The sequence below is a fragment of the Pezoporus wallicus genome, unplaced genomic scaffold (assembly GCF_028554395.1).
Source record: "Pezoporus wallicus isolate ANWC-B61680 ecotype Strahan unplaced genomic scaffold, APGP_CSIRO_Pwel_v1 contig_8108, whole genome shotgun sequence".
In the NCBI taxonomy this organism is placed as follows: domain Eukaryota; kingdom Metazoa; phylum Chordata; class Aves; order Psittaciformes; family Psittacidae; genus Pezoporus; species Pezoporus wallicus.
Window position 1 is genome coordinate 3,239,759 of NW_026638088.1, and position 24,432 is coordinate 3,264,190.

Below are 24,432 nucleotides of genomic sequence, written 5' to 3' on the forward strand. Positions count from 1 at the left end.
TAACCTAAATCTCCCTTATTTAAGTTTTTAAGTTTATCCCCCATGTCTCTCTAATCCATGGTTTTTCAGATTCCCTTCATTTTTTCACCCTGGAATATTAGATTTTTAATACACTGATTTAATAGAACCAAAGCATGGAAAGCTTTAAAAAGAATTCTGCATGAAGCTCGTAGTTCAATATTTAAACCCCACTGTGAAACCTTCCCAAGTCCTTGAAATATTTCTCCCTTCTTAAGCCCTTCTGCACTTTGGAACGTGGAGTTTTGAAAGATGCTGCCTATTCATTTTATTTATATAGTTTTATTTTCCTATTAGATTTTTTTAATTGGGCCTAAGCTAAGCTCATTCTCTTACTGTCAGGGATAGCATTTGAGTGATGGGGCTGTAAACTTTCACCCTTAAGACAATTTAACATGATATTTCTAATCCTCTTATCTGTTCCATGGATCGTCAGTCTTGCTGGTAGGTTTTCTGGAGAGAATGACTGAATTATGAGTGAATCCTTTCCATTTGGAATTGTTTTCCAGTCAGATAACTTATCTTCCTTCCCATGAAATAGAGCAATTGAAGTATTTCTAATTATAAATTTGAGTGGTGCAATTCAAAGTACTTCACTGGCTGTTTGCTGCGGTGGCAGAAATGTAACTGATGGAAACCTATCAGGAAATGGAGGAGCCTGTGTATTGGAACATCCTGATGAGGTGATAGGAAAGGGAAGAGTAACAGAAAGTTGCAGGAATGGTGAAATAAATGGAGGCGTGTAATCAGTGCATCTCTCTTCTTTAGTTACCATTTAATTTGTGGTGTTTATAGTGGTATTTACTGTTCAGCCAAGTCACTTGGGATAGGTCTTTAGAAACACACCTGGAGAAACCCTGTAAAATGTCTTTTTCTTTCTTCTTTCTGTCCAAGAAGGGAAGCTTTAGGATATATGAGATCCAGGAAGAAACAGAGTGATAAACACCCGTGTGGGGCTGGAAGTGTGTCAGCAGCAAGCCTGAAGGGAGAAGGAGGGGGTGCTGTGGATAGGTACCATTTGGGGATCTGAAGGGGAGTAGATATCATAGAGAACCTGTGGAGAACTTACTGGGTGGTGCTGATGCAGAGGAGCTGGGACTGTTGGGAAGGATGCTCAGGGGACCGGAGCACCTCCTGTATGAAGATAGGCTCAGAAAGTTGGGGCTGTTCAGGCTGGAGAAGAGAAGCTGCATGGAGACCTCATAGCAGCTTCCAGTATCTGAAGGGGGCCTATAGGGATGCTGGGGAGGGACTCTTCATTAGGGACTGTAGTGACAGGACAAGGGGTAATGGGTTAAAACTTAAACAGGGGAAGTTTAGATTGGATATAAGGAGGAAATTCTTTCCTGTGAGGGTGGTGAGGCACTGGAATGGGTTGCCCAGGGAGGTTGTGAATGCTCCATCCCTGGCAGTGTTCAAGACCAGGTTGGGCAAGGCCTTGGGTGATCTGGTTTAGTGTGAGGTGTCCCTGCCCATGGCAGGGGGGTTGGAACTCAGTGATCCTAAGGTCCTGTCCAACCCTAACTATTCTATGATTGTATGATTCTAAATGAGGCCAGAGCAAAGAGAGATTAATGCCTTACAAATTCCTGGAAGCAGGAATCCAAATGTTCCTGTTGCCCACATGGATACAGACCTGGTGTCCACAATGTGTGGTACACCATGTCCCAGAGGTGGGCAAGGATGAGCCCAAGCAATATTGCGAGAGGCCCCAAATCAACCTTTTCCCACATTTTCCTTCCCAACCTCCAGTCAAGTACAGCACATTCCAAAGATTTCCCTGTGAAATCATCCATAATAACATATTTTACCTGGTAATCCCTATGTTCACAGCGAGTGGAGGCAAGCAGATGGCAAGGACTGTCTAGCAAAAGGTCTTCCAGGTTGCCTTCACTTGAAAAGGAGGATAAGCATGGCTGCTCTGGCATTTGGGATTTACTGCAATGCAAATGTCTGGCCATCTTCTGGAAAAATAACTAAGGAATGTTTTGTCTGCCTTTAGTGATGCACCTTGAGAAGCGTTGAGCCTTTTCAAGGTGGTGATATATTAATTGCAAGGTGAAAGCCTTCCTTAGATACACGTGTTTCTTCAGAGAAGAAATGGTCGGTGTTTGCGTTGTTAACGGAGAAGGAATTTAAATGGGAACTTTTTGGAAAAAGTGTCCTAAGTTTTCCTAGAATCAGTATTTTTTTACATAAACAAGAACATAAAAATAACCCAGGTTTTGGAAGAAACGGGCTCACCATTTGTGTCACTGCAGAGAGCTGCAAATTGAGAAGGTCCAGGGCTACTCATAAGCCACGCTCATGCATTCACACATGGGCTTCATAGAAATGCAGTGTGTGGGTCACACCAGACAATACCAATGTGCTGTTGCAGGATGCTAGAGTTTAATGATACTCCAAATAAGTCATGTCTTTTGCCATCCTTTGTAAGCAATCACTCGATGGGATGAGGTTGCAGTGTAATTTCAAGGGTTGATGCCGAATTTTGCTGCTTCTCACCAACAGTTGTTTCGATGGATGAGTAGAATATTTATAAGAGATAGGGAAAAGGACTCAATATTAACATTTTCAATTGACATGGTAGATTTCCATAACAAATATGCTGTGAGGTATTCATAAAGCAGACACAGTAATTCACAGTAACTCTTCTCTTAGAGCTCAGGGACTCAGGATGACCCTGCATCCTTGCAGTTTTGGACTGGGTTTTCTGCTTCTAGTCCCCTTATGATGTGGTCCATGAGCCCCTCTTACAGTCGAGTATTTAAGCACATACTTAAATCTTCTTAAAGTCACTTTGCAGATCTGGGCCCTAAAACCCATTCAGGAAAAATGGATTTGAGGCTTCTTTGTTCAAGTTTTACTGGACAGTTGGCACGTGAACCGTGTGTCCTGCACGGCTCCGTGTAATTAACATTCCTGCTAAGGGTCCTTTAAAAGTTCAGCAATATGGGATTCGTTTTCAAAGAACTGGCTTTCCACCTTTGACCTCTTGGAGTATTTCTAAGGAATTACAAGGATGGATGAGTTTAAACTATTCCGAGTTGCTCCTTCCACACTAAAATGTATTATAGTGATCTGAGTGCCCCAGAGAATCTGCTTTTGGGGAGAGAGAGCACAAAAAGGGTTTTGTGAATGATATAAAAGACCGTGGGCAAGTTCTTCATGGTGGGGGTCTTCCTGCTGGAGGAGGGGAGGAAAAGATCTTCTCACCTTCACAGTGAAGGACCTTCCTCTTCATAGATTTAAGTCAGACATCAGGAAGTTCTTCCCTGTGAGGGTGCTGAGGCCCTGGCACAGGGTGCCCAGAGAGGCTGTGGCTGCCCCATCCCTGGCAGTGTTCAAGGCCAGGTTGGACACAGGGGCTTGGAGCAAGCTGCTCTCGTGGAAGGTGTCCCTGCCCGTGGCTGGGGTGGAACTGGATGAGCCTTAAGGTCCTTTCCAGCCCAAACCAGTCCTGGATGTGGACCTCAGCAAATACATAAGGTTAGGCTAGGACTGCTCTTCTGCAAAAAACCTCATTCCCCCTGAAGTCACTCGAAATGACATTATAGGAAGAATAATATTTCTCTGTGGCATGAAGCATTTTAAATGGTTATCACAGTCCGTCTCACACCCGTCAGGATGAGTTATGAACTGCGGTTTGCAGGAGCTGAGCAGTTTTGACATGGGAGAATTGTCCTTTGTCCGAAAAATAAGAACCAGCTTCTCCAGCACTCCCCATCTCACATGCTTTTCCCAAAGAGTGGAGCTGGAAGGGGCAGTTACTTGATATCTGATGGATTCAAACACATAAAGAGCAGTGGGGTGGAATTTTACTGTATTTGGATAATCCTCTGCCACTGAGGCAATCCAATATTTTGTTTCAGATGGCTGCTTTTTTCCCCCCTTTCCCATGGAAGTAAATTGGTGCTTTCTTAAATATTGACATTAATCTTCTCTGTTGGAAGCCAACCAAGCTTCTGTATTTCTTATCCTCCCAAATTGTCTGTACTTCAGCTCTGTTTACCAAACGGGCTATATTGCATTCCCATAAATCCTGTCATTCGGGTTTGCTGTGATATTAATTTATTAGTACACATTCATTCGCAACATCAATTACACCCTATCTCAACAGACATAATTCTCTCTTCAAAGAAGGTACAAAGCTCTGCAGCTCTTGGGTTTCCCCATCCCCTCCCTCTGCCCCACTGCAGAGCGGCTGAGCTTCGCTGCACTACGAAGCACCAGGAACCTGCATCTGTTACAGCAGCAGAGAGGTGAATAAGGAGTATCCCTAGGGTTAGTTTGGCTTTCCTGGTATTTTGTTTCATGCTGTGCTAGTACGAGAGGCAGTTTTCCCTGAAAGCCAAAGCATTGCATTTCTGTTGGTAGGAAGGAGCTCAAAGTTCTGATGGGAGCACAAACTTCCACCTTGGAGAGCAGAATTGGGCATTGGCTTCCAAAATGGTGTAATTTGAAATGAGTTTTGAGATTTTAGGGGAAAGGAAGCACAGAGATTTGTTTTCTCTCTTAAACTGAACAGCTGGAATTAATGGCTACAAATGTGGTTTGGGTTGGAAGGGACCTTAAAGCTCATCCAGCTCCAGCCCCTGCCACGGGCAGGGACACCTTCCACTAGAGCAGCTTGCTCCAAGCCCCTGTGTCCAACCTGGCCTTGAACACTGCCAGGGATGGGGCAGCCACAGCTTCTCTGGGCACCCTGTGCCAGCACCTCAGCACCCTCCCAGGGAAGAGCTTCTGCCTAAGAGCTCATCTCAGTCTCCCCTCTGGCAGCTTAAAGCCATTCCCCTTGGCCTGGCCCTACAGGCCCTTGTAAAAATGGGAAGCACATGGGATTTTGACCCAAATGTCAGTTTTACCCACGTCCACTGTGCTTGGAGGGACACGGGCTTGTTCCTCAGGCAGAAGTCTTGCAGAATGCATTTGATTTTGTTGCTTTAGGCTTCCAAACATACAACCTGTTCTTTCTCTTCATTACCCCTTAGATTGTTGGCTGAATCCACATGTAAAAATGGAAGCATTTCCCTGGTCCTTTTTACCAGAAAAAATGCCAGTGAATGCCCCTGGGCTTTTTTCCCCTCAGCGTTGCAGAAGTTTTCAACATTGGACAGTGAAATCCAAGAGTCCATTTTCCTGGTTTTCCTAACAAACCAGTGAATAACTGCAATCCAGATTGCTTCTCCCCTGGGCAGACTTGCAGGGGCTGTGAGGGGATCCCAGAGGCAGAAATCCCCTCATATTTTCCTCTCTTTCCTTTTGTTTTCCCCAGTTGCCCACTCAGCCTGGCCAAGGCAGCTCCCAGTCCCATGAAATGATGGAAAACTGTTTCTTCCAGCCTGCCATCCCTCTGGGATTTGTTCCTGTGCAAACTGCTGCAGGAATTCCAGCCTCCCTTTTATTCTTTTTCCTTGTTTTCCCTTCTATTTCTATATTTTTAATGCAAATTCCTCCCAATTCCCCTCTCCTTTTCTATTTCATATTTTTGCCATAGTTACTCCTTAGTAACCCGTGAGTTCCAATGGAAACAGAGTGATTTGTTTAGAAGTCCCTTTCCATTGGGATACCTTTCCAACTTGCCACACTCGGCTGCAGCACAGATGTTAAGCACATTTAACTGTACAGCCAGAGTGCATAGTTTTAACATAACTTGTCTTGAAAATATTTATTCAAGCCAAGACAACAGAAAATTAGAGTAATTTGATTGCTCAGGCTTAAGGAATAGATTACTACTGTTCCAGATGTAAGAAACAACAGACTACTGACTCTCTCTAGGCTGAAAAACCCCATCTTTGGCTCCTGATACCAACCAGGTTTGCTATTATGTTCATAGTAAATCTTGGAGAAGTTGACTGCCTTTAAAAGATTATTCAGTTGAAACTCGTGCCAAGTCGCATTAGGAGAATTTCACCCCAAAATAAGCTCATTAGGAAGGGTTTCAAAATACCCAGTGCTCCAAGGGTGCAATATTACAAAGCAGAGTTATAAATCATCTTGCCTGGGAAATCAGGGTGCCAGATATCTCTTGATACTTGGACTACGCAGAGCTTTTAGCAGTCATTACCCATTAAGTTTAAAGACTAGGCAGTTGGCACAAAAGATGTGTGAGCTGGGTCGCAGGGTTGTTATTTTCTTCTCGTATTCAACTAAATCTTTGTTTAGCTTTGCAATTATCACTCAACCTTTCAGACCTGTTTTTACTGGGGTTTTGCCCCCTCTTTTTATATGATTTACATGCAATTACCATTTTTGTGCTTATTCTTTGTACGACTTGCCAGGTTTCTGCAGGTATAGAAATCTGGAACTGGAAAGTAAGATGGAAATGCTGCTTTACTCTGGGTTTAAATACATATTCCTAATAGAATTCCAGCCTGGTTTGGGTTGGAAGGGACCTCAAAGCTCATCCAGCTCCAACCCCTGCCACAGGCAGGGACACCTTCCACTAGAGCAGCTTGCTCCAAGCCCCTGTGTCCAACCTGGCCTTGAGCACTGACAGGGATGGGGCAGCCACAGCTTCTCTGGGCACCCTGTGCCAGCGCCTCAGCACCCTCACAGGGAAGAGCTTCTGCCTAATGATATTTCTTCCTAGTCATTCATAAAACATCTTCCTAATAATACCTTGTGTTTTTAGCTGTTTGTAGTGTTGAATTTTCCAAGTGGTGTTGGACTGTGGAAGGGTATTTCAAGGTATTTTTCTACAACCTGTATTCTCTGCAACTGCAATCTTCTGTATCATCCCTTCAGAGGTGTTTCTGGATATGCAGGCTTATATTCCAATTTAGCATACAAGTACCTGAGCTATTTTCAAGTGAACTGATCATACGTGGTCCAGTTGGCAAGTGGGGAAAAGGCTAACGGGCTGATGCCTTGTGCCTCCTCATTTTTCCACTCGTGCATGTAAACTGCCTTCATACGTTTCCCTTTGATGTTTTATAGCTAGATGTCTTTTTGACTTGGTAACCTCAATGTGATGTCCACAGATGTATAGTTTCCTTTGTGGAAGAACTGCATGTGCAGACAAGGAAACCAGGTTCACAGCCCCTAGAGACTGTTACCTCCAGTTGAGGGTAATCAAATGGCGCTGGGCAGATGCTCTTGATCAAAGTACCATTTTGGTGTGAGTCTCATCTCTGTTTTCTCCTGGGTACCATTTTTATTTAATCTTTTATTTCTGGTGGTATTTGCAGTTTTAATAACCCTGTCAAAGACAGGGTCAGCGATGAGTAGAGAGAGAACCAGCGTGCAGGGGTCACAGACTGTTAGAGAAAGGATCATTCTCCAGCTGCCTCTGCTGGTTGCCTCCAAACAGTGTGCTGATCGTTTCTCATAGGATGCTCTGTTTATTTGGAAGATTATTTTTCCAGGATTAGTTTTCCCTCCAGCCCCAACCTTCTTCCACAAAATCACACCTGTTGCCTCTACTCCAGCAGTACAAGGAGAAGACAAATAAGAAACCTCGGCCCAGTGTCTGTTTTTACTTATGGGCCTTGTTATTTTAGGGCGAAGAAGAGTACAAGGTAATAGTCTTTAGAATTGCTTTTGTACAACAGCTCCCTGTGTTTAAATGAATTCCTTAAATCCATCCTTCTTTTCTCTTTTCTGGACAGGGAAGGGTGCTGTATTTTTACTTCTCTTTGTGCAGTAATCATCATACAACCGTAGAATGGTTTGTGTTGAAAGGGACCTTAAAGCCCATCCGGCTCCAACCCCTGCCACGGGCAGGGACACCTTCCACTAGAGCAGCTTGCTCCAAGCCCCTGTGTCCAACCTGGCCTTGAACACTACCAGGGATGGGGCAACCACAGCTTCTCTGGGCACCCTGTGTCAGTGCCTCAGCACCCTCACAGGGAAGAGCTTCTGCCTAAGAGCTCATCTCAGTCTCCCCTCTGGCAGGTTAAAGCCATTCCCCTTGGCCTGTCCCTACAGGCTCTTGTCCAAAGCTCCTCTCCAGCTTTCTTGTAGCCCCTTTAGGCCCTGGAGCTGCTCTAAGGTCTCCCCTAAAGGAGCCTTCTCTTCTCCAGGCTGATATAATATAATGGTTCTAATGCCATGTATGTGCCCTGTGAGAGCTGAGTGGAAGGAGTCATTCTGTAGTGAAGTAAAGCACTGTTTCTGCTTCTTTTTGGATCAAACCCTGTACTTCCCTTAGCCTTGGTATAACTATGGATATCCTAATGGTCCAAACACAGTATGCCTTAAATCTGGTGTTAGCCCTCAGAGTTTGCTCATAACAGCACTTGAATCATGGTTCCCTAAAAGTGAGGTAATGCAAGCAGAATCTTTAGGTGGATAAGTGCATTCCGGGCTCCTAATCAAGTACTGTGGTACCCTAAATGCGCTCTGTGCACATGAGCTGCTGGAAGTCTAGTTTAGTTGTCTGAAGGGAGTTTTCCTTCATTCCTGGCCTTCCACGTCCACCTATTGAAGAATAGAAATGCTGGTGTATAAAAGGTCATTAGGGGCTGACTTACTGCTTAAATAACAGCACCCTGTGTCGTTTTTCACATAATAGTAGGGATGGAGCAGCGCACCCTTTAAAAGGGAACTCGAGCCACACTGCTAAATGTTAAGTGACAGCCTAGTGAAAACACAAGTCTTCATTTTACTCATTTGTCTGCTTCCTCACCAGCCAGAAATGGCACAGAGTGCTCTTATTAAATCTCCAAGCATGCAAGGAGGAGAAATCCTCGGATTCTAAAATTGCTGAGTACACACGAATGGTGCCACAGTGTCCTCGCCTCGTGCCAAAGCAAATCTCTGACTTATGTAATTCTTCTCCTCATTATTTGAGTTAGGTAAAACATTCAGCCCGAGTTGATTGTAGGAGCTTGGAATCTGCAGGGTCCTGCAGTTTATCAAGGGTGCCACCGGCAAGCGCGGTGGCTTTGGATTTCAGACAGCCCTGACTGAGAATGGGGTTGGCCATGCTGGCTTGTGCTCAGCACCACGGGAGTGAGTGCCCTGGTCGGTGCCTGCTGCTGGTTTCTGGTAACCTGGTTCTGTGTGAAATGGAAGTTGTGACTTCTGGGTCTGTCAGGGCTTAGAGCCAGGCTGAGAGAGCTGGGCTGGGGCAGCCTGGAGAAGAGAAGGCTCCTGAAGGGGAGACCTGAGAGCAGCTCCAGTGCCTGAAGGGGCTGCAGGAAAGCTGGAGAGGGGCTTGGGACAAGGGCCTGTAGGGCCAGGCCAAGGGGAATGGCTTTAAGCTGCCAGAGGGGAGACTGAGATGAGCTCTTAGGCAGAAGCTCAAGGTCTATGTCAAGGTCCCACAAGCCCACACCATAACACCAGGTAACTGTGCCAGTTCAGTCAGCCCTTGTCTTATTTTAGGTCTGCAGTCTGCAGGAGTGACAAACGTTCAGGTTCCACAAGCTTCAGGTGGCAGCAGAGCCAGGGGTTTTCCCTCTCCTCACTTGCATACCTACCCTGGGCAAATAAACATGGAACTTAATTAAACCCTAGCCCATGATGAAGTGGCCTTGCGGAGATTGTGTGCAGATGAAAGGGGCTGCGGGCAGACAGGGTGTGATGGTTTAGAAGGGGCTTTCAGACATTTCTACCCCTTTCTTTGCTTTTACTTTACTTTGTTTTCACTGCTTGTAACTTGTAGAGCAGTTGTGAGCTAATAGCTTTGTAAGGCACTTTTCATCCACTTGTGCAGCTTTCAGAAGCGCTCAGTGTTTCCTGATTCATCAGCAGCTTTACTGCTGGCTTCAATGGGAGCACAAGGGAGACCAAGTGCCTCTTGAAAAACCACGCTGGTTTCCTCTTGAGTTTTCTCTTTTTGACTCTTAATACAGAGTATAAAGGCAGTAGCAGCATCAAGTGATCATTGTAACGCTTCAGATCTCAGTCTGTTCCTTGATTTCAGCGTTCCCGTTTTGTTTCTGTGTTTCCAGACACCGGGATCAGTTTGATCCCAGTGTCAACTTTCAGTGTGACTGCAGTAGGGGTGAGGGACAGGACATACAGATACAAATTGACTGTTAAAGAGTTATTTTTTAAGGAGAAGTTCCTGTTCAAGTCAAGTATGTCCCTTTGCATACATGTGGAAATCCTTCTTTTCTAGTACTACGTGTTGCTTTGCTCTGCATTTAAGTGCTCAGTGTAGGGGCATCTCCTGCTTCCCTTGGTGACCTCTCTTCTTAGCCTGGCTCTTTCCCATCATCAGTGACACTTGGTACCACTGGGACTTTCTTGCCTAACCCGGTACATAAGCAGCTGATTCCACCACTGTTCTCTGCTGACTTCCATGCGCTGTGAGCTATTTTTGTGTTTATTTACTTGAAATATAAGCCCACCTGCCCTGCTTTACATAAATACAGGCCGAGATCTCGCCAGAGTCCTGCGTCTGCAGTGCAGTGCTTACCCACTTGGAGCAGAGATCAAGTTCTCCTTGCCTGGCACAATGTCAAGCATAATGGCATTAAATAAACCAAATCCTGACAGCTTTGGGCACTCTTTTATTTATCCTTGTTAGTCAGAACTCCCTCAACCACAGTGGGAACCCTCCCAGAGCTGGGAAGCAGTGTATGGATACGGACACGAGCCTCCAGCGAGATAGCTCATGGGTATACGTGCAGAGCTGGTGAGGATGGGCTTTCCCTGACCCCAGAAGGTCAATTGTGCTGATGATGTCTGGTGCTTTGCCAGGAAAATAAATCAGGTTGTTGGTTCTGAGAAGCCAGCAGTCTCCTGAAGGTGCCACGGTTTGTGCTGCACAGGGTGGACATGCAGGGATTATACGGCTTTTCTTCTCCCCTGCCACGCTTAAAGGTCTCTAGGTATAAAGGGAGACCTTTTCAAGAGTTAGCTGGAAAATTTACAGGTCCCTCATCCCTTTTACCACCTCCATCTCCTCTCATGCCTGGGAAGCAAGAGTATATCCTTGGGCAAGATACAGGCATGGTTTGCTTATCTCTCATTCCAGTTTGTTACATGTTTAAGCCCACTGAAGTGCTCAAAGAGGTTTGGTTTCTTTCTCGTAAGGCAAATCTGGGAAGTGTAATGTACAGGTATCAGAGTACACTGCCTTTGCTCATCCTTGCTCTGCATTAGGCTTGCACAGACAGGAGCTCTGTCACTTAGGGACACTTACTGGGTCAGTCTCTTGCATTCATACACCTACTGCGAGGCAACTTAGTCCTAATTTCTGTCCCTGTGCTTCAGCCTTACATGAGTATAAAGCTGCACACCAAGATCCAAGCATAATTAATAATGAATGCCATTCTGGAAGGGGTCTAACAGAGGTTCTGCTCATCAGTGGAAACAGCAATTGCATTTGTTGCTTTGGGTTTGACAGTGCAGGTTACCAAAGCTCCAGGGTGACACTGTTGTTGAAGGGCACAGATAGTTGATGGAGCTTGATTCAATAAATCTTGGTTATGGGTTTTCAACCAGTTTTAGCTTGAAGGAGCAGGAGCAAAGCTTTGATTAGTAAAAATGTCCTCATTCTGCATCAGTCGTGTAATTGAAATGCACTTCATTAGCAGTCAGAGCTCCTGGCCACCAGGCAGGACCTCAGAACCACTTTGTTCACCAGGGAATGACTTGAGTGGATTTTTACCCCCAATGGTTCATGTTATATCTGCTTTCCGTGTCTGCACCCACCGTAGCATGTGGATTCCCAGTGTCAGAGAATGCTGGGAATTAATACCTCATCCCAGGGAGTGTCCAAGGCGTTTGGATGCTTACCTTCTCCTGGCTGCATTTAAAGCCTATGTGTAGAGCTGTGTGTACCGCTGCCTGGTACATCAGTGAGCAGTTTGGTTTGTTAAAGCAGAAAGCCAAAGGCAGAACAATTTTATCACAGAATCCCAGACTGGTTTGGGTTGGAAGGGACCTTAAAGCTCATCCAGCTCCAGCCTGGTCTCGAACACTGCCAGGGATGTCAGTCAGCACAAGAAATGCTTCTCAGTGAGCACTGTGCTGTGATTTCTGCTGTGAAATACATCCCATGTGAGATGTCTGGGGTGTGCTGGCTGTGATGTGGTGCTGTGTGTCTAGGATTTTATATCTGAATCCACAACCTGCATCTGTCTCATTGTGTGTGCATGCATGTGTGTCTGTGCGTATGTGTATGTATTCAATGGTTTCAGAGCTTTAAGCCAGTAATGCAAGGAAACCAAAATCACAGGGCACGATTTGCTCTGTGGTTTGGAGAGAACCACATCTTCTGAGAGCTCCCACCTTCGGCAAACCAAGCTCAGGCATTTCAAACAAGACAGGATTTGCTGAGAAATGTGGTGAAAAAAGACACTTTGGCGTGATTGATATTTATGGTTTGTGTAAGTCTGCATCGAGAGATTGGTTGTTTCTTTGAACCATCTAAGTAGCCCTCAGTGCGCAGAAGTCACTTGATCACCCTACCGAGGATATACCTCTCTATTGAATCAAGTTCTGGTCTATTCATATCTTTTTGTCAATATGCCTTCTGTTACAGATCACTTTTATCCTGCCTTTGTCACAAATCAAGAATATTTTCCATGTGGATTCCTGTGAGGGTAGTGAGATTTGCCCCATTCATAGAATCACAAAGTGGTTTGGGTTGGAAGGAAACTTAAAGCTCATCTCTTTCAACCCCAGTCAGGTTAAAGCCATTCCCCTTGGCCTGTCCCTACATCCCTTGTCCCAAGCCCCTCTCCAGCTTTCCTGCAGCCCCTTCAGGCACTGGAGCTGCTCTCAGGTCTCCCCTTCAGGAGCCTTCTCTTCTCCAGGCTGCCCCAGCCCAGCTCTCTCAGCCTGGCTCCAGAGCAGAGCTGCTCCAGCCCTCGCAGCATCTCCATGGCCTCCTCTGGCCTCGCTCCAACAGCTCCACGTCCCTCTTGTGCTGCTGCCCCAGAGCTGGATCAGGACTGCAGGGGGGCTCTCCCCAAAGCACAGCAGAGGGGCAGGATCCCCTCCCTGAGCTGCTGCTCCTGCGCTGTGGGTGCAGCCCAGCACACGGGGGGGGGGGGGTTTGGGCTCAAGCGCACAATGAAGCTGGGTCATGGGGAGCTTCTCCTCACCCAACAGCCCCAAATGACAAGCTTAGAACTACCCTGAAGTTCCTGGTCCCTTCGGAGTAGTTCATATCCCAGAGGAGTGCTGGCACTGAGAGATCACTTGCTGCGAGGGAGAAATTCAGTCTTTTGGCTCTTGGACTTGCCAAGAGGTTACTGCATCTGCTGGTTGTGCTTTATGAGACAGGGCTGTTTGGCTGCTGGGAGCTGGACTGAGATCCCCCACTACAGCGTTGTTATCAAGGCAGGTAACCCACAAGGAAATCTCTTCTCTAACTTCTGTTACTCCCCTTCTGAGTTTTCAATAGCTGGGTTTTGAGACGATTATTGTAACGCCCTAATCTGCTGTCCCTGGCCTTATATACACAGCATGGCTAACAGCAGCACACAGACCCGCTGTCAAAGGCAATCGGCTGGGGAATCTGGGTAAGAAAATCCACAACTTGGCAGCGCTGTGTTTCAGGAGGATTAGAGACGTGCACAGACCTGAAGCTGCATCCAAAATCCTGAATTGCTGCTGGATTTTCCAGGTTGCTCAGTCAAGTCTGGATTAGGTTCAAATATTCCTCGAGCATCCATGTATTAAATAGTGAAATGCTTCGGGTCTTGTATAGCTACAGGGTAAGGGGTTTGATAACTTCAGCATTTTAACTGAAGCTAAACACCTGGTAGAATGGGATATTTGACCAGAATCATGACCATGAGAAGGTAATGGGCTAGAATAAGTGTTTCCAACCTATTTCTCGCATCACTGATGGTCTCTTTAGACTTTGTGCAATCAATGTTCTGTATCTCTGAGGTAGGAACCCTCCTCCCAACACCGCAGCCACCCCTCAAGACACTCCCAGTTCCAGACGTGCGTGGTCTTTCTGCATCGTTCCTCCAGAAGCCGCTTTGGTAGCATCAGGACTTTGTGTTGGGAAAATGGAGTCCTGTAACAGACACCCTGAGCTGGGAAGTGGGACAAACCAGAGGGAGAAGCTTCTGGCACAGCGAGGAAGGGACCTGCGAATGAACTTTGGGAGACTTGAGAAGTTAAACAGCAGAAAAATTTGGCTTGACCGCAAGGAGTGGTTTGGGAACGGGTTACAGATGAGTGGAGCAGAATTGGAGGAGCTGTCTGTAAATACTTGAGTAGGAAACTAATGAGAAAGCTACGGGGCATTCCACCGTTTCAGCTTCCCAGTGTCATGTTTGCTTCGAGGTTTTCAAGGGGAAACTGTGTTTTCCTTTACTGGTAAATAGTCTGTACAAAGTATTTCAAGTGTGTCTGGATGCTGTCAGAGCTGACTAATGTTAATGAACCCACCCGTCCCATTTAGCCCTGTAGTAAGGATGTGCTCATTTGAACTCAGCAGAATCTGTGCGCTTGGGCTTACTTTGGCAGACACTTGCTCTTATCACCTGCTGAGCTTGATATTACTGCACTCTTTTGGCCTGAAGAAATTAGGAATGGTGATGAAAAACCTTTGTGCAGCTGTGGGGTGTGCAGCTACTTAGGCAAGCAGTTGGGCCACTGGAACTTCATCTGGCTGTACCGTGCTCAGCGTGTTTATTTGGATTGCTGTGCCTTCCAGAGGAAACCTGTATCCATTTCCAAGCTAACTCATTTCTTAAAGTACAGCAGTTGCCACGGCTTTGAAACCTAATCTGTGTAGATCTGCAGTAGCATTACATCAAATGCCCAGCTTCTTGTTTGTTGAGCTAATAAAAACATCATCAGTGCTTTATCCTTCCAGCGCCTGCAGAAGCAGTTAAGACTGAACAAGCCAACTTTGCCCTGTGCCTGTTGATTTCCTATTGTACAGGCTATTAACTTTTAGAGACTGCAGGGTTTTTTTTGTGGCAAAGCCATTACAGGGTCATGAAGACCACAGCCACTTGGACTTCTGGGTGCAATTAAGGCTTGCTAACTCTTAGTTGTGTTGTTTAGAAGTGGCTCTTTTACACCGACCATTTCTTTAGCCTTACTGTGCCTGGGAGAGCGCATAAGGACCGCTGAGTAATTTAAGGATTCAGGAGTTTGACTTCATCAAACCTTAGATTTTGGTGGCCAGAATTAAGCTGCCAGCATGATGCTGAGGTCTGCGTGGCTGTGATGTTCAGTAGTCCCTGAAATTTTGGCTGATTCTGCATGGGTTGAAATCAAGGGGAAGGTAGTACATGTGCTCAAGCCACTGATGAAACAATTTGAAGATCCCCCCAGAATAGCAATGAAAATGTTTGGTCCTATTGCTATGTTTGGATTTAACTTTTCTTAATGTTAGAGAGTTATTTGAATCCAGGAGGTGCTGATGAACCCCAGATTCAGGAAACCTTCCTATAGTAAGTAGTAACTGTGGCTAAATCAGTACATTAACTCATTCCAGCAATGAAGGGATTAAAAATAAACCTCTGAAGCATTGATGTAAACCTTTTGTGCAGACTAATTGCCTATGTAATTGCTGTTGTTAGCGAGTATATGGAGAGCCCTGAGCAGGAGTCCCACCAGGGCAGGACGAGGATGTGCCTGTGTCGTGTCACCCGTGTCTGAAGCCCAACCTGGAGCCATGAAAGGGGACTTCAGCCTTCACCTCTGAGAGACCTTGCCCTGTCTTGAGGCTGCTGATAAATGGGATTAACTGGAGGGGCTTGGGTTTGGTCTCTTGAGGATGCTGTGCCTGCATGTGATGGAGACAGAGGGAGCTGGGTCAGGATCCTGCCTCTTGGCGCTTCCCTTGGTGCTGCCAACTGGGCTAAGCCCAGCTCTCCACACACACATTGACCAGTTCTTACTCACAAGTGTTTTCTGGTTGGTTTCAATGCAGATTTAAACCCCAGCTTTTTAGCAGAAGAAATTAAATCTACCATCCAAAATGCCCAGGTTTTAAGCCTGTCTGAGATCAGGCTTGTGTGGGTTTACACCGGGGTGTAAGTTCCTTTTGAACAATCAATGTAGCTCAGTCCTGACTTGGCCAAAGCATCCAGCTCTGGCATCAGTTAAATATTTACATTCCCCCCCTTTTTATATAAATTGTGCTGTATTAGCATACGTTTCACAGTGTATCCTTGTGTTCCAGGCTCTTGATAAATTTGGCAGTTTTTCCATTAATCACCATCAACCCATGTGAAATCCCAGGCACGAGGTTGAAGCCGTCAAAGGGGCAACGTTTACTGTTTCATCACCCGCAGCCAATAAGTCATGTTGCAATGTATGCCTCGCACCACGAGGGTATGGTATAAAACACAGCGTGTTTACACGAGGGAGACTTCTGTGTATTTAAGGAGTCATTGTTTCAGGAGCATTCATTCATTCATGGGCTGACACGGGCCCATTTTTCGTCATTGCAACAAAAATAATTAGTGAGCTCCGAAAAATCAGGAGCAATGTGCACGTGGCAGACTCCTGCTGGAGTTTTCCTCTCAAGTCCTAAGGGTTGGATCGGAGACTGCTGGTAGCCTCATCCATTTCAGGCCTTTGTGGCCCTCAAGTGCTGAGGTGAGAGGAGTTACGGTGTGTTGGGATTTATGTTGGAGGTAAATGGTTCCTTGTTTGCCCTCCCCGTGCTTGGCTGGGTTTGCCTGCTCTAAAGCTCGTGTGGGTGGATTTAGTGCAGTGGCACTGATGGAAGCCAGGGGTATGCAGGCAGGTGCAGTGCAAAGCCTTGTCCGGCACTTCATACAATCCCAGGCTGATTTGTGTTGGAAGGGACCTTAAAGCTCATCCAGCTCCAGCCCCTGCCACGGGCAGGGACACCTTCCACTAGAGCAGCTTGCTCCAAGCCCCTGTGTCCAACCTGGCCTTGAACACTGCCAGGGATGGGGCAGCCACAGCTTCTCTGGGCACCCTGTGCCAGCGCCTCAGCACCCTCCCAGGGAAGAGCTTCTGCCTAAGAGCTCATCTCAGTCTCCCCTTGGGCAGGTTAAAGCCATTCTCCCTTGACCCTGGAGACATCGAAGGCCAGGCTGATCTAGTTGAAGATGCCCCTCCTCATGGCAGGGGGTTTGGACTGGGTGAACTTTGAAGATCCCTTCCAACCCAAACTGTTTTATGATTCTGTGACTCAGTAAGACCTGCCTTTATGGGCAAGAAAACAATGTGTTCCTCCACTCGCATACTGCCACTTTCAATCCCGTTATCCTTCCAGTGTCCATTTCCAATTGAGCAAAGACAAATCATTCTTCCTTGGAAAACGCAGTGATCCCATGGCTTTGGGCAGTGCAGGATCATGCCTGGCCCATCCAAGCAGTGACATTCCCAGGCACACCGAGCAGGGCATTTTCTGCCCTAGGTTCACCGTGCACCTGGGTTTCCCGACTGGAAGTTCCCTTGTGGTTGATGCGCGTTGAAGTGCTGTTGTAGCCACGTTTCTCCAGTTCCTAAGCACAAAGACTCGACTGTGAGCTCTCAAATGCTGGCCTTCAGCCAACTGGCCCTTTCTTTTCTCCATTCCCTGTCATTAAAGCTGTGGCTTGCTCCAGGGTGCAGTGTTTTGCTCTTCTTAAGTGGAACTGTTAACAACCCAATTTAGAGCCATGTAAAGTGCACCCAGATTCCACAGTGACTTCTAAATCCATGTACATTAATGATAATCTGTAATTAATAGCTGCAATCAAAAGGAATTGTAGTGCAGTAATTAGAAATTTAGGATTAAAGTATTAGCATGTAAAAAAAGGCCTCTTAAAAACCACTTCTTCCAAGGGATGGCTTCAATCCCATGGAAGAAAACAGTTTTTAACTGATATGACCTTAGCTGAAGATGAAGTTACTACAGGGTTTGTCGTCAACCCTGACTCATGTCCATTGGAGCCTTTACATTGCTAGTGCATGTAAAGGTTTTTTAAGAGTTTGCAACTCTTCAGTGCATAGCAGTCAGATGATTTTCTGATGATATTGCCTGTTGGTATTCCAGAACCAGTGTTAAGAATGATGTATTTGAGAAAAGGCTTTAATCTCCCCACTGGGTCTTTTGGGGTGGGTATTAGTGGTGTCTTCTAAGTAAAGGAAACCCTCGTGACTGCCCACCTTTCAGCCAGGTTTCCTGCTGTATCAGAGAATCAGAGAATCCCAGCCTGGTTTGTGTTGAAGGGACCTTAAAGCTCCTCCAGCTCCAACCCCTGCCACAGGCAGGGGCACCTTCCACTAGAGCAGCTTGCTCCAAGCCCCTGTGTCCAACCTGGCCTTGAACACTGCCAGGGATGGGGCAGCCACAGCTTCTCTGGGCACCCTGTGCCAGCGCCTCAGCACCCTCCCAGGGAAGAGCTTCTGCCTAAGAGCTCATCTCAGTCTCCCCTCTGGCAGGTTAAAGCCATTCCCCTTGGCCTGTCCCTGCAGGCCCTTGTCCAAAGCCCCTCTCCAGCTTTCCTGCAGCCCCTTTAGGCACTGGAGCTGCTCTGAGGTCTCCCCTTCAGGAGCCTTCTCTTCTCCAGGCTGATCCAGCCCAGCTCTCTCAGCCTATGTCCTCATGGAAAAGAGCAGATCTGCAAGACAAGGTAAGGCAGAGGTGTCAGGTGCATACAGTGCTCTTGGCTTCCTGCCCTGTAATCAGAAATAAGGCACTGGGATTCTTTCTGTTGATGCATCATAACCAGGCTAATCCTTCAGTTTATCTCCAGCCCTGGGGAGCTGGAGGTGTTCCGAAAGACACGCAGGCAGAGAGGTTACTCGTTGCGTACGTGCTGATGAAAGTGCCAGTAGCAGTGATGAGATGCTCTGATAGATGGTTCTGGGCTGTGGGATAAATGAAGTTCCTAACAATTTCCAGTCCTGTGTAAATGAAATCATCCTGCTGCACGTCTGGCTTCTGAAGCTGAAAATTAATGTCTTTTATCTCTGAGCTTAAATTGTTCACTGGTGTTGAAAATTTCCCTATCTAATGCCAATGATTAACCTACCCCAGGCTATCAATAATGATGTAGGACAGATAAATAACAGAGAGATGTGCTTGGGAGTGTTACAGTTGAAGAGCGTGAACGGAATTAATCATTTGAATGCTGGTAGCATCATCCAGGATCATCTCAGCCCCTAACTGGGAGCTCCAATGGGTCCTTCTCCAGCAGAACGTGACACAGTGATGACAACAGTTGTGAACTCTGCAGCTATCATCTGGTAAACTCTTACCTCTCAGCTCTGCCTGTACAAGGCTTTGGCAGAACAAGCTTTGCCTTTGCCTTTTTAGCCATAGAGTAACCAGGTGGAGTAAAGCTAACTAGTTCATCTGATGCATTTGAAGCAGAAATGCTGTCATGCAGCATTTTACCTTGCTTACCAGGTAGATCTTTGGTTAAGGCCTGTTCTCTGGCAGGTTTTGTTGTGTGTAGTTTGTAGGCTCCTCTTTGGAAGTATTTAAAATGGCAGTACAAAGAGCAGCAGCTTCGCCTGAACATGGAAGGTTGAGTCTCTTGGCCTAGGTATGTTTCTAACATGGACTGTTTGCTGCAGACTGTATATATGATAACTTTGACACATCATCATGTAATGTAATTACTACGTTCATCACTAATCAATGGAGGGTTTGTTGTTGAGTAATGGTATTGCATACTATTAAAGGCAGTAAATTGTCCTTAAGAGACACCTACCTTCTGTGAAGAGCAGAAATGCTTTCAGCGACTTCCTGTCTTCACAGAATCATTGAATCCCAGACTGGTTTGGGTTGGAAGGGACCATAAAGCTCAGTTCCAACCCCCTGCCGTGGGCAGGGCCACCTTCCACTAGAGCAGCTTGCCCTAAGCTCTCTCCAACCTGGCCTGGTCTTTGTGCAGTTTTGCCTCATTCAGATGGTTCCTACCTCCTTTTGAAACACAAGAGTTGTATCATGCAGACATGTCCACTGCCACACAGAGATCCTGATGTCAGGAAGATAAAATCCTTTCATGCATTGAAGATACAAGCAAAATTTGAGCTATATATTATGGAAATTTCAGGATGGTGCCAACTTTTAAACAGACAAGAAAATGAGCGTATAATAGGTCGTATCCATTACTGTCTGCAGAAAGTATGTCTAGATTTCCTTCAGCACCTCCAGGGTGGGCTGTGGATAGGCTGGAAACTGGCTGATTGCAAAACGTAGTTTCTTGGGAGATCAGATGAAAACGTGTGGGGAACTTACAAAGGAGCAGTGAAACTGAGAACACAAAAGGCAAAAAAGGGAAGATGAGGGAGATAGAACTGAGAAGAAAAACAGCCGTGAGGCATATCTGTGGGAAGATCCTGGAAGAGATCAGTCAGGTAGGAACCAGACAGAGGGAAAGATGAAGCGTCGGTCTGGAATGTGCAGAAAAGCACAAAGTGCTGAGCACTTAGTATAATTAGATTTTGCTCTAAGTCTCTATAACCTTATCTGTGATTCCTGTTTTCCTGATGTTAGATCCAAGTACAATAGCTGAGGAGTCTATTTTATGGTGATTTTTATTCACTTCTTTAAGGGGTGTTGATGCTTCTAGTAGATTCAATGCTATAAAACATTAATTGGTGATTTGGCCACAACAGTTGTGCCCAAATCCCCTATTAAGTTATCCTGTGTTGACCCTCCTGGCAGCGTGGGATAACTCCCCATTGGTGTCTGGAGTATTGTCTTGCCCAATCTTGTTTCTAGTGTCTCGTGAAATTGGGATTTTATCGCTTCCTTAGGCAAATTCCTCCCTAGGATAACAGATCTCACTTGGGGTAGGCTTTCTGTGCGGCTTCAGAGAGTTGCAAATGGAACAGTCTTTTTTTATTTAGTTTAAACATTCATTTTTGTATAGTTTATCTTGCTACTCAGATTTCAAACTCATTGGTTATGCTAAGTGTCTCCTTGCTCTTTTTGCTGTTTCGGCTCTTCTGCAGCGAGATCTGAGCTGCGTATGTTGCAGTCACGTTTGTATTTGTATAAGAAAAAATTACTTCCATTTATATATATAATTACAGAATTAGGGTATAGACTGCCCTGCTATTGGGATATAATGTAAGACAGAGGATACCCCTTAAGAAGACACTTGAAATGTTTTGTTTGGCCTTGAGCAAGCTGCTCTAGTGGAAGGTGTCCCTGTCCGTGGCAGGGGTTGGAACTGGATGAGCTTTAAGGTCCCTTCCAACCTAATCCATTCTAGGATTCTATACCTTCGACCTTAAAAAGCTATGTTCTGCAAGACATGGGGTTTTTCTCCATGCCCCTGAGAAGAAAGCCTGACCCAGGCAACGCTTCTGCTGGATGTCTATGTTCTCTTGCTTAGCAGCCCTGCAGACCTCATGCATTGCTCACAGGGCCTTGCAAGCAGAGCATCCCCATTCTCAGACTGATCATGCTCTCTGCTTTGTTTCTATATAGCAGATTGATCCCCCATTAAAATCTTCAATCGCTTCTGGGTTTGGTGTCATCTTAGTCATCTGCCTCTTTCCTGCTCTGATTGATATTCTCTTTACTTTGCCTTACAAATGCATTACCCAGATATATTAATTACCCTGGGCACAGGGCGTGTATGTCCTTGGTTCACTGGCCAAGGGATGAAGCTGCCCCATCCTTTTGGTGGGTCTGTAACCGTGACAGGGCAAACACTGGAGCGCTGAGTGGTGGTTGGTGCTGGTGAGAAAATGAGCCATAGTGTGAGGCTGTGATAAGAGCTAGCTCTGTAGTTGTCCTTCAGGGGCAGAGCTTTGTAAGCCTGGTTGAAGTTTATTTAATCATAGAGGCTTTAAAAGGAATGACTTGTGTGAAAGTCACTCTACGCTTAGGCAATATGGTAATAAAGGCAGGTATTAGCCAACTTCTCTGTGGGGAGTGTGTTTGAATACACTTTACTTGGCTCTTCACAAGGGTTCTAATTGTGATTTCTCATTAAGACCAACATCTCTTAATGGTGATGGAGATTTGAGCAGATACTTATCTTTCCAGCGTTAAGGGTAAGATTCATCACTCATCTGGAATGATTTCATCCATAAAATAAACCTTACCGGGATAATGGTTCTTTCTGCTGATCCCATTTCTCAGGTTGACTTCTTTTCAAAACAAATCCTATTGTTCAAATAGTGAAAGTGGGGCTTAGGAGGGAATTTTTAACATTCAAGGATTAATTTTTCCACTCCTCATTAAATATTAAGCGGATTTCCCTCTTTTTTGATGGCAACAGCAAATAGGCAAGCCTGTTCCAGTGCCCCAAGTGCAAGTTGCTGGGTGTAAATCCCATATATGGGATTTCCAGAATAACGGGAACAGTTGATTAGTGGGAGTTTGAAGATCAGGTTAGTGAGTGAAGGGAGTGGATTGGCCATTGGTGAGGGGAGTGATGGATGCTGAGCCCTGCTCCCGGGTGGAATTGCATTTGGTGTGACCCTTCTTGGTGCTCCAGCTCTTTGGCCCTCTGGCACATGGTGTGTCCCCAAAGGGAAGAAGAGCAGCTCATTCCCAGCCTGGTTTTTAAACTGTTTTCCTCCCAGAGGCAGTTACAAGCAAGGTGGTTGCAGGAGAGGAACCAGTTCGGTCAGATGAGGCTTTGATCCTTCTCCCATCCATGACTCACCTGTCATGGGCTGCCTGGGAGCTCACCTTCCAACGGAGCACGCTTTGTGCTTGGCCTGAAGGTTCTAACATGGTTTTTCCAAGGAGAGATGTCACTGCTCTGGCTTCCATGCACAGCAATCCCAAGTCATCGCAGCTGGAAATGAAATCCGTGCATGTATCTTGGACTTCTTTCTCGGATGCTTTTGTTCCCTGCATTAACTTTGATTTGGTGGTGTGTTCCAATGCTGAGTAGCTGCTCTGCATGTTCCTTTCAATCAAATAAAATGCTTACTCAGGGCACAGTGATGCCTTGCTCTGAAATCAGAGCTTTAATTCAGGAGTATCAGAACCTTACCAGCTTCCAGACTGAAGAACTATCTCACAAACAGTCAAGTTTGTTCTTTTAATGTGGTTCCTTCTGTAGATCCGGTGGTGGATGTGTGCTCTGTGAGATCCACGGTCATGTTCTCAAAGCCTGTTTAACAAAACATTAATATGGACACTGGAATTTGAAATAGCAAAATACTGTATGTGGTCACAGTAGTTTCGTTGCTTTTTCTTTCATTTTGTTCAATGCATGTTAGATGATTGCAGAGTATGGTTCTCTTGTGGGCTCTTAATGCAAGTGTATTTCCAAGTGGACGGAAGTAATGTTACCTACAGAAAATGCATTGTCAAACACAAAACTTGAATGTGTGAGGAGTTTGAATGACAGAACCCATTGCTCATGGCTTTGAGCAGTGCCCTGTGGACGTGAGAGATGCCCTGTTTGGTTTCAGTGGGAGGAGTGAAGGGCAACAGCACCTCAGATCTATGTCTCACAGGCCTGCAGGATCTGCCCCATTTCATTGGGTATCAGAGAATGTTTTGGGCTGAAAAGGACCCTAAAGCTCCTCCAGCTCCAACCCCTGCCACAGGCAGGGACCCCTTCCACTAGAGCAGCTTGCTCCAAGCCCCTGTGTCCAACCTGGCCTTGAACACTGCCAGGGATGGGGCAGCCACAGCTTCTCTGGGCACCCTGTGCCAGCGCCTCAGCACCCTCACAGGGAAGAGCTTCTGCCTAAGAGCTCAGCTCAGGATCTGGCCCCGTTAATGTGTTTCTGCCCTGTGCAGGCCCAGGGCTGTGTTGGTAGGTGAGTTATAATGCCTTCAACTGTGGTGTTTACATTGGAAATACTTGACAGAGTCTTAAATAAGCAGTGCTACCAGGTGGGCTTTTAAGAAAGGCAGTATTTATAACAAGTGTAGTGGCTGTATCTGAGCTGAGCTGCTTCATGCATTTGTGTGCCTCGGTGTTTACCATTTTCTTGTGATTTTTCAGTGAAATAGAATAGTTGCCAACTGGTCAAATAAAAGCAGAACATCTCTGCATAGCCGTGCACTGCACGGTTTTATGAGTGAAATCGCTTTGTAGTTAAAAGCTGTCTGGAAACAAGCCGAAGGGATGGTGTCAAAATAAAATCAATACACTTCAAAATAGTCCTGTTCTGGTCTGGGATCCTGCTGATGCTCAGCATAGAACGATAGAATGGTTTGTGTTGGAAGGGACCTTAAAGCTCATCCAGTTCCAACTCCCTGTCACAGACCCTTGTCCCAAGCCCCTCTCCAGCTTTCCCGCAGCCCCTTCAGGCACTGGAGCTGCTCTCAGCTCTCCCCTTCAGGAGCCTTCTCTTCTCCAGGCTGCCCCAGCCCAGCTCTCTCAGCCTGGCTCCAGAGCAGAGCTGCTCCAGCCCTCACAGCATCTCTGGGGCCTCGCTGTGCACCTACGAGATCGAGTGTGATCACCCCGCACAGGGGATCCAGCCAGGCTGTAGGTTTGGGTTGCAGGATGTTAACTTGTGGTGAGTCTTTTCAGCATCTCCGTCTGGGAGGTGACGCATTGAGCACTGCTTGGGTTTAGTTCAAACTCAGTCTCCTCTCCCATGGTCGGTGCTGGAGCACTCGTTTCCAGCATT

At 46.2% G+C, this 24,432-nt stretch overlaps 1 protein-coding gene across 2 annotated transcripts in view; it reads left to right on the plus strand.

Annotated features, from left to right (window-relative positions):
* The window catches only part of ROR1 (receptor tyrosine kinase like orphan receptor 1), a 176,495-nt gene that overhangs the window by 91,644 nt on the left and 60,419 nt on the right, over nt 1-24,432 (plus strand). The gene's annotated exons all lie outside the window — the stretch shown is intronic.